The sequence below is a fragment of the Lithobates pipiens genome, unplaced genomic scaffold (genome assembly GCF_037356315.1).
Source record: "Lithobates pipiens isolate NorthernLeopardFrog02 unplaced genomic scaffold, aLitPip1_a1.2 Scaffold_27, whole genome shotgun sequence".
NCBI classification, from domain to species: domain Eukaryota; kingdom Metazoa; phylum Chordata; class Amphibia; order Anura; family Ranidae; genus Lithobates; species Lithobates pipiens.
Window position 1 is genome coordinate 168,797,014 of NW_027507788.1, and position 14,860 is coordinate 168,811,873.

Here is a 14,860-nt window from a genome sequence, read left to right on the forward strand (position 1 = left end):
GTAGAACTGTAATTAAATAACTATAGAGCATTTTCATTGAAGACACAATTTTGCATTTTAAATTTCACATGAAAATAACATATTGGGTTGACATACTTTAATGTTTAAAGTGTATTTCCACATTTGTAGCCAAGTTGGCAAAACACCTCCTTATTCCCATTCACATTGTATAACTTAAAAAAAAAAAAAAAAAAAAAAGTTGCTTAGCTTTTTAGGTGCTTTCTTTTGAAAACTCCAAAACTTTTAATTCCTTCCTAGCTCTCCCTTCCATGTAATGTTAGGGAGAGGACTGGGGAGTTGATGTCTAACATATGTAACTATGCCCGTACTGTTCTGACTGATCTCATTGTCGATTGTGAACTAGATGTTGACACTGTCTGCCCTAACAAGGATGTTAACAAATATCAAGGCTTGGGTTCTGCATTGTATTTCAATGCACTTTTTTAAACCAAGCTCTCCCTAAAGTGTCCAAAATAAGCACATTGCAAGTTTTTGAACAGCACAAACTACCTATAGAGTAATGTGCATAATCCTGCTCCAAAGAAACAACTAGAGAGGTAAGAAATTTTTTTTTTAATTTGAAATTATTTTTAGGCATGCTCTTTGAATGGGAATACATAACAAATATATGGTGGAGGTTTCTTAAATGTGCCTTCAAATGTTGGAAGTACTCTTTATATTTCTACCTAGAGATGCTAGTGACTATATGGACCACTTCATACCACAAAAATGCACTACAGATATGTTCCAAATGAGTTTTTGCTTACAGTTCACACCACACGCAGTTCCTATGTTTTTGATATGTTTTGCTGTGTTCCAGTGCAGTTCTTTGCAGAAAAAAATGCAGCATGTTCTACTTTTTTTTTTTTTTTTCTGCACCTGGAACTGACTGCACCGGTGTGAACTAGGGCCATTGGAATACATAGAAAACATTGTACATGCATTTTTCATGCAGAGAAAAAAATGTAAAACTGGACTGCATCTGGTGTGAACTAGCACTGATCATATCTAGAAGTAATTCTGCGTCCTTGATGAACAACTTCCTAGAAAACTGATGAACTTGCATTGGGATAATAAAAGCCATAGGAAGCAGAGCCCTGCATATGTAACTAAGCAGTATGGCTGCCCTGTGTACCAAGGATTACAAACTATTGAAACAATGTAAATAGAGCATAATTCACTTATTTGTTAGACTATAGATTCCTTTTAATAACCTTGGGGTGCATTTATGGGTTTACCCCTTTCCTTTGAGCTCATTCAGTAAAACTGCAAATTAACTTTTTTCAAAAGAAGAGGAAGAAACTCACTATGGAAAAGCATTCAGTCCAATTTATTCATGCTCTCCATAGCACAGACCATTCCATCTGCTATGTGTGAGCCCTCTTTGTCTCTCTGCAAAGAAGGTTAAACATGTCAAAAAGTGCAGCAAATCAAAGCAACCATTAAATTAAAGGTTGATTGGTGGCTGTGATTCCTGTAATGTACATATTGCTCTTTATCTTCATGAAGAAGCAGAATCCTTGTGTGTGCATAGGTCAGTCTTGCCTATTTCACGATGAAAGCCAGAAAACTGTATTAGCAGGTCCATACAATAAGAAACCGCTGCTCATTGGTGATGTTTACCAGCCATGATGATCAGACTGCACAGCAATTGGGGTGCATGCCCTACCACTGCTGCAGACTCTCAGGTATACGAATGATTGGATGGCTGCACACTCGATACTTGCAGAAAATACGAAAGTTCCTGCTTTCTCAATCAATGGTATTGAGAAAGCACGAACTTGCATGTGAAATTAATCTACCTACCTTTTCCCTCCCCTGCTTGATCTGTTGTGGTTGTATGTTATGGACTTTGTTCTACAATAAAGCAGTTTTCTGCAAGTATTGAGTGTGCAGTAATCCAAATATTTGTATACCAGACTGTATTAGCACTAGGAACTAATTCCTTCTTTTACACTAGCATTGCACTTTTCCAAATCCCCCCTCATTGCCTAACTGTGGGCAAAAACAAAAGTTTTCCCATGCAGTGGAGCTGTGCCTGTACTGCATGGTTTAACTGCCTGTTTCGTCCAAGGGTGAGCAGAAAGCTTATTACTCACCGGATCCTCCACTCCAGTGGCAAACAATGCTCCCCCCACGATTCAGTGGTGTACTGTTCCTGATGTCCTGTCTAGAGCAGGTCTATTGGCTCGATGAAGTCCGGAACTGTCCGTCCATAGCACTAGACTGCGGGGGACAGGAGCTGCAGGGACTGATCTTGAGGATTGGGTAAGTATATCTCTGTTTTCCAATCCCAAAGCCAAAAACAAGCAGTTAACCCTTGCAGTGAGGGCACACCCCAACTGCAAGGGAAAACTTTTTTTTTTTTTTTTGCCTGGAGTTGGGCTTTAAAGACTTCACTTTGTTTTGTTATTTAGATCTTAAATATGTGCAAGTACAATGATATAATACAAAAAAAGGGTTAGCCCATGGGACTTTAAATGAGTTGATCATAGAGGTCATAACAAATGAGTAGAATGAATCGATAAGAATTTATTGAAAATTCCAAAGGCATAATCATAGATATAATACCTCCTTATCTGGATTGGTAACATAAGTGCTATGTGGAGGACCAGCCCATTGCAGCCATTAGTCATCTTGAGGCAAGAACTCCCTTGGTGGGATCTAGTCAGTTATCCTGTGCACAATGCAGGATGGGGCCTCACCAGGAAGATCTGTGCCTTCAGTGTGTCATTATCCCAATGTTGTCATTGACATTGTTTTTTCCAAGTTTGCCCACCACTTGTTCTCTTGCCCCTCCCTCCCACTGGTGTGATTGTACCTTCATTTAGCTGTTGTAGAAAAATGGGAATTACAGCGGTGGCAATGGAATTGGGATAGTTCCCAGGAAAATATGCCCTATTTGGTGCTTCAGGAACCTCTGCAGCTCTCTGCGGTAAACTGAATTGTCACATAAATGCTACAGAAAGCCTATTGCTTAACACACATCTTTTGAATTTCTCCCTGGAGAAGATGCAGATTCACCACAGTCAGGGAGGGGGGTAAAAGATGGCAGAATTATAATGGGTTCGGCACAAAACACCATACCAAAGGCTTTTTATTCCAGAGTGAAAAAGTAAAATCTTCTACAAAAGTTAATACTAATGCCGCGTACACACGACCTGATTTTCCGTCTGAATAAACTGACGGTCTTTCAGATGGAGTTCTGCTGAAACACATTTGCCTACAAATGATCACACCAAAGTCTGTTCATTTAGAACATGATGACGTACAATGGGACAAGAAAAGAAGTTCAATAGCCAATAGCTGCCCTTGTGTCGTTTTTGGTCCGTCGGAATAGCATAAAGACAAACGGTTTTCCCAATGGGAATTGATTCCGTCGGAAGTCTGTAAAACATATTCTATTTCTAGGTCTGTCAGAATGTTTGGGGAAAAAAGTCTGCGGAAGCCCACACACGATCGGAATATCCAATTAAATCATTCCGTCTGCCCCTTTCTGCTGGATAGTCCAGTTGTGTGTACGCTGCATTAGTCTTTAACCTCTAAAACTGGCAGGAGTGTTTGGAATGAAAAGAGAACTTACAAAAAACAACTGCAGGTGCCGGTTAGTCTGCCATGCTTTCATAGTATGTAAATCTGGTGACTTCATGTAAATGTTGTTTTCCCAGTAAAATTCAGCTGTAATAAAGGGTTGGCAGTGGCACTCCACCAAATAATTATATTTTGATATAGGATGAGTTGACCACTGACTCCTTTCAGGGACTTTAGTGATGACATCTCCCCGTAGAGGTACTGACTCTATTCCCCAGCCCACCACATGGAAGTAGCAAGAGTGGGAGGTTGCTTGAAGTGAGAGCTCAGGTGCAGGAGGGATTACTGAACTCATTTGAAACATGACAACAATTTGGACTGACCTGTACCGTTCAGTTTGTTTTACTTCTTTCCTTATGAGACCTAATAGTTGATAAAATTCATTATTCTTATTACTGAAACTGATTTAAATAACACACTTATCTTCAGAGGCACTGTAGAGGAGAACAGTATCATTTTCATGACCACATCTGTGTTGCCTTGTGAGCTCATATATAATATATAAACTTACTGCAGACTCTCTACAGACCTGTCACTTTATCACAGCTCTGGGGGTAGATCTCTCCAGTCAGTGTTCCCATATTACCAGAGCAGAAATATTTTCTATGTTAAAATGGAGTGCACTTTTTGGTGTAGACCTTATCTGTTTTAGCACTCTATATACTTCAGCTGTAATAACCATTTCTGTATGGCTTAGATGTCAGTGAAACATATGTATGTGCAGACAAACGGAAGTTGAGTGGTTGGGGGGAAGGCTGCAGTGGACTCTAGTGCAATAAAAAAAGTCCTCTGCTATATATATATATATATATATATATATATATATATATATATATATATATATATATATATATATATATATATATATATATATATATATATATATATATATATATATATATATAAATAAATGTATGTGTATATTGATTGGTTTGCACAAAAGTTATAGCATCTACAAACTATGGGATATTTTTGTGGAATTTTTATTAACTTTTTTTTTTTTTTTTTTTTTTTTTTTTTTTTACTAGTAATAGCAGAGATCACCAACTTATAGCAGGATTGCGGCAGACAAATTGAACACGAAGTGACACTTATGATACTTTTTTTTTTTTTTTGGGTACCAGTGATCAGTACTAAAAATTATGCACGTTACTGTACTAGTCACACTGGCAGGGATGGGATTAACATCAGGGACGATCAAAAGGTTAACTGTGTTCCTAGGGAGTGCTTTGTAACTGTGTGTGCTGTTATTGGACTGTGGTAAGACAGAGATTAGTGTCCCTGCTTAGCAGAAACACAGGCTCTCAGTCTTCCCTACAAACAGAAGGGGGATCTGCCTTGTTTACATAGGCAGACTGCCGTTCTCACTCTGTTGGGAACAATCACCGGTCCCAGCGGACTGGCTGATTAGCGCCCGCTGTCTCCAATCACAGTGGGAACGGGTCACTGGCAGTGCATGCACACGCACCGCAGACCAGGAAGTGCAAGATCACATACCTGTCCGTAAATTTCAGGACGTTGGAAAACCACAAACAGTCCCTGTGTTTTTCTACATGGCCTTCAGATATATAGTGGCATATTCCTTAGTGGCATGAAACAATGAGTAAGAGGAAATGTGGAGGCTCTTCTGGTACCCATGACTTCATTGTGATGGAATGAGCCTGTCCTCCGCATTCCTCTCTTGTGCACACCATTTTACTAGTAAAAATTCTGATTTCTTACGCTGTGCGTCACACTTCTAAACATGCATTCTCCGGGCCAAGTTATGTACTGGCAGAGTAGTTGAGATTTGTAACTTGTTTTTTTTTTTCTCTTGATTGTGTAATGTGTTCTGTTTCCTCAAGTCTCTGTGATTGTGTAAATAGGCTTGTCAGAACAGGGAGAGGTTTTACTAGATCATTGCCCTGCTGTTCTCCCATCAGGTCACTGTTTACAAAATGAAGAATGACCTCCTGACTTCACGGGTTAGTAAGTGAAATCATGACCTCCAAAGACCATGTGTTAGAAGAAATGTTAAAATATTTTAGTAATATTTTGACTCTTGGGAGAAGCTGCGAATATCAAAATGCTTTGATGGGTGGATATGGGTCTGGAGGAGTGGGCATTCCTCGACAAGCTCCATTTTTTTAATCGTGCTGCCCTAGGTAATGCCCACATATTATGCTCAGCCTCCAATATTGAAAGAGATGAAATTAAATTAATGAAAGGAGCAGGCCTAAGACTGAGGAGGGAGAAAAGGGTTAAATGATGCTGGATGTGTTTTACTTCCTGCAGCTTCTTATGAACATTGCGAAAAGCTTACTGTATGCAGTTAAATCAGAGTAATGCCCCGTACACACAATTGGAAATTCCACCAGCAAAAGTCTGATGTGAGCTTTTGGTCAGAAATTGCGACCATGTGTATGCTCTGTCTCGTGCTTGCTCTCCTCCGGCTCTCTGTCTCGTGCTTGCTCTCCTCCGGCTCTCTGTCTCGCGCTTGCTCTCCTCCGGCTCTCTGTCTCGCGCTTGCTCTCCTCCGGCTCTCTGTCTCGCGCTTGCTCTCCTCCGGCTCTCTGTCTCGCGCTTGCTCTCCTCCGGCTCTCTGTCTCGCGCTTGCTCTCCTCCGGCTCTCTGTCTCGCGCTTGCTCTCCTCCGGCTCTCTGTCTCGCGCTTGCTCTCCTCCGGCTCTCTGTCTCGCGCTTGCTCTCCTCTGGCTCTCTGTCTCGCGCTTGCTCTCCTCCGGCTCTCTGTCTCGCGCTTGCTCTCCTCCGGCTCTCTGTCTCGCGCTTGCTCTCCTCCGGCTCTCTGTCTCGCGCTTGCTCTCCTCCGGCTCTCTGTCTCGCGCTTGCTCTCCTCCGGCTCTCTGTCTCGCGCTTGCTCTCCTCCGGCTCTCTGTCTCGCGCTTGCTCTCCTCCGGCTCTCTGTCTCGCGCTTGCTCTCTCTCTCCTCCGGCTCTCTCAGATCAGTCTGGGTGCATACATTTTATTCCTCAGATCAATCCCAACGCATAGGCTTCTGATCAGCACTAATTCATGCACTTCAGACCTCAGTTCAGTCACAATGCATACACAGCCACTGACAGGTTTTCAGTGATTTGTTGGAGGTAGGTGTGCCAGGCTTTGTAATTGACAGCCTACTGAGCCTAAAGCCTGAAGGGCACTGAGTGGGCATATATGCAATTGTAGCATTTACAATTCATTAAATGACTGTTACTAGATCTTTTGCATAAAAAAAAAAAGAAGAGTTCTAATTCAATCTCAGTCAGCAGTGACTCCAGCCTTCGCAGAGCTACAGTGGTCAAAGAATCTTCAGATACTCTCCTGGGTGTGTCCTTTGTCTGTGTTTTCACCTGCCCACTGCTGTGTCACTGTTCTTTCCCTGCACAACCATACTAATGCAGTGGGGGACTGGTGGAATCACAATGGGAGATGCAGGCATCATACAAGCCTGTGAGCATTTAATATGCTGAAGATTCAAGTCGGTGCAACTTTGAAAGAGTGACGATCAGAGTTGATGTGTACTACTGTAGCTGTAGAATGCCTTTTTTTTTAAAGTGCATCTAAGCCCAATAAATTAATATACTGCCGCTTTACAGGTCCTTAGATGTGGTGGCTGCATTAGCTTTATTTTTTCAGTATTTTTTTTTTTAAAGCTGGTGATCCTGGCATTAACATTCTTCCTGTCCTATGTTGACAGTACTTACACATTGCATCGTATCTATAGAGTAGCAGCATTGTCACATAGGGCAGTACGGTAGAGCACCTCACCTATCCTAGGTTTATTTTTTATTTTTTTGCTTTGAGGCCTGATTCACACCCTTTGCATTTTTAATGCATTTTACAGATTTGCACTACGGTCCATTTAACCTTATTTCCTATGGAACCTATTTTGTAGTGCAAATTTGCAAAATGCATGAAAAAAAATCATAGGTGTGAATCAGGCCTTACTGAACAGATATAACAAAATAGTATAGTTAACAGACCAAAGGGCCAAATAAGCAAAGTTTGTTGTTAGATTACCTTAAAACAAAAAAACAAACCAGAGAATCGCATATCATAGTGCAATGAAAATTTTATTGAACAAATAAAATTGGAGCAAAAAGATAGCAATTGCACACACATGTGTAATAGATCAGCATGCCTTCATAGAACCACAGAGAACATCAAGATGGCTTTGCTGGAACCAACTCGTCCCACCACTGCCTTGCACCACTGTCTGAGTACTGGTAAGCTGGAAGGAAAGAGGGAGAAAAGAGTATTCACTGCAGAGCTGCACGTGAGGAATGTGTAAATCTCCGATTGCTCAGCTGACCACAGGACACTGGCAGGAAGAGTATAGCTGGTTGCTATGGAAACTATAAGACTTGTTTTGGGGGAGTAGCTTCCACCTTAAGCATCTTGTCCTACACAATGCTTAAGGTGGAAGCTACTCCCCCAGTTCAGCTCTGGATGCTGATCTATTACACAGATAATCACACATTCTGTGTATGCATTGCCACCGCATGAATAAGCAGTGGTGTAACATATTGTTGATCTTTCCACTCGAAATAAACCCAAAAAGAGTTACTGTATTTATTGGCGTATAACACACCTTTTTTCACCCTGAAAATCGGGCGCAAATAGCGCGTGCGTGTTATGCGCCAATACTTACATTTTAGCTGCCTCGGAGGGGGACATAAGATTACATACAGTGAGAATCTCCTGTTTACTTGGCAGCCTCTGTATTAGGAAGTCCTGTCTCCTGGGCTGCCATTGGACCACTGTTCTGTCTATCATAGGAGATTCTCACTGTATGTAATCTGTTGGTACTCGTCCCGCTCCCTTCCCTGTCCCCTCTAGGCTGCAGATGGGCATCGACCAGGCTGCATTGATGGCACTTGTGAGGCTGCAGATGGGCACTGACCCTTATTTTGCTTCAAAGTTCCTTACTTAAAATGTAAGGCCGCGTACACACGGGCGGACTGTCTGGCCAACTAAGTCCGTCAGACAATCCGACAGACAGTCCGTCCTACTTTTGAATGAACGGACTTGACCACACACGATGAACAGACAGTCCGCTGAAAGCTTGTGCGATGACGTGTACGGCACGTACGACTGGACTAGAAATACGACGTCCAATACACTGCAATGCAACCTTCGGCCGTGTAAATCCTTTCTGAGCATGCGCCATACTTAGTCCGTCCAACTTGCCTACTCACGAGCGGACTGTCCGCTGAAACCAAAGTTGGACGGACAATATTACGGAAATTCCGAAAGACTTAGTCCGCCAGACTGTCCGCTGAAAAAGTCAGCTGAAGCCCACACGTTTCACGTTTCAGCACACGTTTCAGCAGACCAAGTCCGTCAGACAGTCCGCCCGTGTGTACGCGGCCTAAGATTTGTTTTCTGAAACTTCCCTCTTAAAATGAATGTGCGTGTTATACTCCAATAAATACGGTAATTTATGGTGTATGCATGTAAACTTTAGCACAGATGCTACATGCATAGAAATGATGGAGAATGGTTTATGCCAATTTTTACAGCCGGCAAGATCTTGTGTAAATGGCGTATGTTCATGTGCATGAGCCCATAGAACGGAGGATATTCTCATCTCAATCCATCATATACCCCAAAAATAGGAGGATCATTCCCCCCCATTTCAGAGCCATACAAATGATTCCTTTATGCCCCATTAGCTAGCTGCCCATCCAGAACCACTTGTGTATAGTGCAAATGTAACCTAATATTCTAAAGTAATTTATTCCAAACCACATACAGCAGTTTTTCAGGCTTTTGGCCATCAGTGCAGTATAAGCCATGCCTTTAATGGAGTAGGGCATTTTTGTTGCAGTCAATCTGAAATTGCAAGTTAAAAACTGAACGCTTGTGTACTTGCAAAACTGTGGGGAAGGTTTTACTAAAACTGGAGCACTCAGAATCTGGTGCAGCTCTACATAGTAGCCAGTCGGCTTCTAACTTCAGCTCGTTCTATTAAGCTTTGACAATAAAACCTGGAAACTGCTTGGTTTCTATGCAGAGCTGCACCAGATTTTGCATGCTCCAGTTTTAGTAAATCTCCCTGTGTGTCTTGTGGCTATGCAGGCAAAAAGCAGGACCTGGGACCTGGTGTTCTCTATGGCCGCTTTTCTCAAACTTTTCAATACAGAGGAACCCTTGGAATAACTTTCTGGTCTCAGAGAACCCCTGCTAAAAATTACAATATCTACAAATCATAATACATTAGTGTGATCAGTGGGAAGAATGCTCCTTACACTAGTGATCATTGGGAAGAATTACCCCCTTGCAGATACCTATTAGCATCAATGGTGTCAGTGGGAACGGAGAGACAGTAATTTCTCATTGCTCAAGGAACCCCTAGCAACATTTGGAGGAATCCTAGAGTTCCAAGAAATCCTGGCCAAGAAACCCTGATTTATGACCTTGATCTCTGCAGGTTGCAAAGCTCAGAGGTCATAGGATTTTCACACACCCCTGCACACAACAGTGTGCCCCCTCCCGGTTCTGCCCTTTGTTTTCCTTCTTGGATTAACAGCTGCATTTAGTAAACCAAGTAACAAGTGTCTGGCAAAGAGCAGAGAGGAAGGATTTGGTTGGGGGTAGATTATTATACGCTTGCTTCCTGATGAAGAATGAAAATAGTTCAAGTGTTAGCAATGCCTTCATCATCTTCCACTAAGGCTAGGTTTCCACTAGTGTGACTTTTCATGCGATTTGGTACTGAAAAGTGGCATGGCAAGTCATACCCCATGATTTCCAATGAGTATCGTTCATATCTGTGCAACTTCAAAGTAGTCGCTGCGCTACTTTGGTCTCACTTTGATGCGAACAGCCAGCTTCTGTTGAAGTGTCATAACTGAAAAAGGTCTGCCATTGGCTCCTGATCAATGCTCTCAGCCCGTGGCTGAGAGCTCTGACCAGAGTGTTTTAGAAAGTGGGGAACTCCCTTTTTAAAGCCAAACACTAAACAATTTTGTAGTAGTAGGTAGAATGAGAAAAGGATTTTATTTCTGTCTGCAACCCAATTGGGAGATTTCCCCCTTAAGCCTAGTACACATGATCAGAAAATTGGATGAAAAATAACGATTTTGAAGCGATCGTACGATAATCTGATCGTTAGTACATAGCTTTTGAGAGGCAATCACGACGTTCATCTGAAATTATCCAAAGGGACAAACACGAAAATTTTACTTGTAGAATGCCAGATTGTACAATTTTTGTTTGAACAGTACAGTATTTGTCCGAAAAAAGAAAAAAAAAACAGTAGACCAAGATCACGCATGCTCAGAAAATACAAAATTCATTACAATACAACACATTACATTACTTCCAGTAGTTTTCTGTCGTAAGAGAATTTTTTTTTAAGTTTATCAATCTTCATTTTTGATATTAGACTAGCATGCAAAATAAAATTTAAAAACGGACGATCGTTCATCGGATATTCTCATCGGGTGTACAAGGCTTATTCTCTGTCCCTTTGACACTCCACAAATGAGGAATGTGATTGTCGGAAGGCTCAGACAGCAATAACCTGTCACAATGTCTTTCCTACTCAAAATGTGTGTTTTGTCTCTGAGTCCCTGTCTCTGAGTCCCTGTCGGGAGAGTATTCCAATCGCTTCCTCCTCTGACAGGAAGCACAGAGAAATATCCTCACTAGAGTCACAGAAGCCAAAAAAAAACCCTGAAAAAAAGACCGTAGCCAAAAACAACAAAAGATTGGCCTGGAGTTGGCTTTTGTTAAAGCCTGTTGTCACTCTGCCATCGCTCGGTGTACTCTAGGGTCAGGCCCAGGAGCAATGCAAACTCAGCATGCAGTTACATGCTTTCAAAGTTAAAATGGTTTGTGTAAGATATGTTCACGTTCCTTTCCTTTTGATTTGTACATGAATTAAAACCTATAGCAAAGGCAATCATTAAAGTAGAATTCCAGCTTAACTCTCTAACTATACCTTAAAGTGTTCCCTCCCCCCTCTCAACACCTGTGTTGACTATGATGTATATACTTGCCTATTTATAGCCCGCTCCATTTCAGACACATGGGGGCTGATTTACTAAAGGCAAATAAACTCTGCACTTTGCAAGGTGCAGTTGCTCCACAGCTTAGTAAATGAGGCAAGGCTTCACTTTCCAAAATGTGCCAAATCACGTGCGATGAAAATTAAAAAAAAACGGCACTTTTGCTTGCATATGATTGGAGGATGAAAGTCAGCAGAGCTTTTGCTTATTTACTAAGCTCCGGAGCAACTGCACTTGCAGAGTTCAACTGCACTTTGCACAGTCTTTGCCTTTAGTAAATCAACCCCATGGTCCCCTGTGTCAATCAGCGGTGGCTGCAGGGGAGAAGAGAGAGCGCTGGACAACGGCTCATAAAGCCGCTGTGAAATGGTGACACCACCCATATTGCTCCTTATGGCCCATCCTTTGTCGCACTCGCTCCTCCTCCCTGCTGCCCCTGTTGGCTGGCACAGGGGAGCCGTATCACGTGACCAGACTGACGTAGGTTTAAATTAGTTAAATTTGTGCATCTTTTTTACACAACTTAGTCATAGGAGTTAGAAGGTGGGAGGGGACATTTAAAAGACTAGTTGGGTTTAGAATGGAATTCTACTTTAAAGGGGAGAGCCAGCCGGGAAAAATAAAATTAAAAGTCAGCAGTTACAAACACTGTAGCTGCTGACTTTTAATAAGCACACTTACCTGCCCATTTCCTACTGCACATGCGCGAGTCGTGCAGTGCTTTGTGAATGGGGCATGCTGTGTTCTGGAACGCACAGTTCCCAGAACACACCATGCCCCATTCACTAGAAGACAACGTGAGGAAGAGAAGACCTAAGATCACAGCAGGATAGGAAGAGGCAGATTAGGACGATCTGCCTAGCAACAGTCATTTCTGGTAAGTTAAAAAAAATAAAAATTTGAGTGGCCCTCCACTTTAAAGCTGAATTTCAGGAATGGATTTTCTGCAAAGTCACACTGGTTCAGCTTGGATCAATGTATGTAAGTATGCATATACTATACTTTTGGGATCCCTGTGGAGGCAGATAGTCATTGTAGTAGTCATTGCTACTACAATGATTGCTGCTCTCTTCTCAATTCCCTGCTGAGTAGCTGCCTAGTGAACACATGTGGCGTGGCCTGCTTGGCACAGATGCCATTCACAGAACGCTTTGCACAAGAAATATTAAGAATAAATGGGACTTTCAAGGTATAAAAGTAGTCTACATCGTTAGAAAAAATGTTACAAAAAAATGTTGGTTTTATTCAATGCAAAATAATTTCTTTAGGTAACAAACATCTAAAAACTGCTATTTATGAAAACATACTCCAAGAGCCTAACATGTGGTTCATAACAGCATCTCCTATAGTAACAAGAACATTATTGTGCTTGTGAAATAAATACACATTTACAGATGTATATTAAATATATTAGACTCAAGATCCCTTGACTTGTTTCATGGACAGTTCCACTTCTTCAAGAGAATATCAAAGAATCACATCATATGTTTATATACAATATGTTGAAATTTTCAATTAAAAGCTGCAAGCCCTGTCTCTGCACTCGGGTAAATGAAGTGGAAGGGTGACCCCAGAAGCTTACCAGGGTGAATATCTAGGAACACATAGCATAGCTTTCCTGGTAGCCAGTAGAAAAGCTGGTGACAGATTTATCAACCATGGATTAATATCAGCATTACATATAAAAGATGGGGAAACGCCAAATTAACAATGGCTACCACACTGGTTATGGCCACGCTTGGTGACTATGCTTCTCAAAAAAATGAATATAGCTGTTATAATATATATATATATATATATACATATATATATATATATATATATAGCCTCACACTCTGAATAGAAATACCCATATGAATAGTGATTATTTTTTCAAACCTATCCATAAATATGCAATAAAATTTCACATTAATAAAGATGTAATTAAAGCCAAAACCAAAAATGTAATATATTGCAGCTTACCAATCATTGGATGTGGTGGGTGCATCAGTTTTCTTTTCTTTGGCTTTTATTGCCTTTGGTTCCACTTGGCGATCTGCCCAGTAGCTCCTGTATTAGTGAGACATAACTCTGGATGAAGGAGCACATGAGGCTCCGCAGACAGCAGCACTATCGGTCTTGGGGGGGGGGGGGGTAGTGTTAAATGTATTAGCAGATTTAAATACGCTAACAAATTAAAGCCAAACTCCAGCTTACACTTTATAATCAGTTACAGCAAAAATGTTTTACCTTTTTGGAATGAATGTTTTACATGAATGAGTAATGATTTAAGCACACCAGCTCTCTGTTCAGGGAGCACTGAGAACCGCGTGATTGCTCAGTTCTCTTAGAGCTAGTGTGGGACAGATGCAACATCAAACCAATGCTGCACCACCCTAGATAAGGATGATAAAAAAAAAATCCAGAACATTTCTTTTAAGACATGGAAGAGCAGCAGTTAAGTACAATTCCTCCTCCCCCCCCCCCCCCCCCATTATCTTAGTCCATCATTAACCCCCTCCCCTTGTGCAATTAATGTAAAGAACTCTCTGATTGAGTTGGGGAACACTATGTCACTGTCCCACCTTTCCACCTTGTCCAGTTAGATCATACCTTGCATTCACTTGGGCAAATACAAGGTGCTGTGTGAATGGCGCCCATGCTGCTTGGCTTGGGGCTCGGAAGACGGCAGCTATCTTTGTAGTAGCGGTGATTACGTCCGTGATTCTGCTTCTGTATATGCATAGTTACATTGGTCCAGGCTGGACCAATGTAGCATTGCAAAAAAATCCATACCTGGATTTCAGCTTTAACATAAGTGTACAATATACTGTATTGCTCAGTATGGTCCAGGCCTTTCAATCCTTAGACACTGCGTACACTAGTGCGATCGAAAGCTCAGGAGAGCAGAAATATAACTAAAAAGAAAAATTCAGCCTTTGCTCTTGAGCTTAAAGTATAACTAAAGGCAAAACCTTTTTTTTAGCTTGACAGAATGGAAAGTAATTATAATGCTGCCTGTGTCCCTGCTAAGCAGATTCACCCTCTGTATTTGTCCTATTTACCGTTATCATTGAATGTAAAAGAAAATCCCAAATTTTGAGTTGTTCCCAGAAAAGTAATGGAGTTGAAATCTTCCAATGGGGGTACTAGTTATAGTGACCTGGGGGTCCCCAAGGAATTCCCTTGATTTCCAGGGATTTCTTCTCACTTCCTGTTTGTCTATGGTACAGGAATTGAAAGGAAATCTTCACAATGGGATACAGATGACGAAACAAAATCTGACAGGTGTTGTAA

General features: G+C 41.5%; 1 protein-coding gene across 3 annotated transcripts in view; it reads left to right on the top strand.

The window, feature by feature from the left end:
• ZBTB44 (zinc finger and BTB domain containing 44) overlaps positions 1-14,860 on the top strand; it is a 135,145-nt gene that overhangs the window by 104,317 nt on the left and 15,968 nt on the right. The window lies entirely within an intron of this gene.